Source organism: Penaeus monodon, chromosome 24 (assembly GCF_015228065.2).
Source record: "Penaeus monodon isolate SGIC_2016 chromosome 24, NSTDA_Pmon_1, whole genome shotgun sequence".
Lineage (NCBI taxonomy): Eukaryota > Metazoa > Arthropoda > Malacostraca > Decapoda > Penaeidae > Penaeus > Penaeus monodon.
Genome location: NC_051409.1, coordinates 5,296,597 through 5,296,846, shown reverse-complemented (window position 1 = coordinate 5,296,846; position 250 = coordinate 5,296,597).

Here is a 250-nt window from a genome sequence, read left to right as displayed (position 1 = left end):
GAGTTAAAGACAGCACATTACTGACATAAATGTTTGCTGACTTTGATAATTTAATATCAGTAAAACTTTAAAATCTAGATATGATTATTATTTGCAAACTAAAGTCTGAGCATCAAGTTAATTATGAAGCAAAGCTTGGATTTTTTTATATATAGTTTTTATTTACTGAAAACTATCTGACACATAAGTTTCTCAGCAGCATATTCAAAATACAACAATAGGCTGGGGCTTCGGGCAAAAGCCCCCAAAC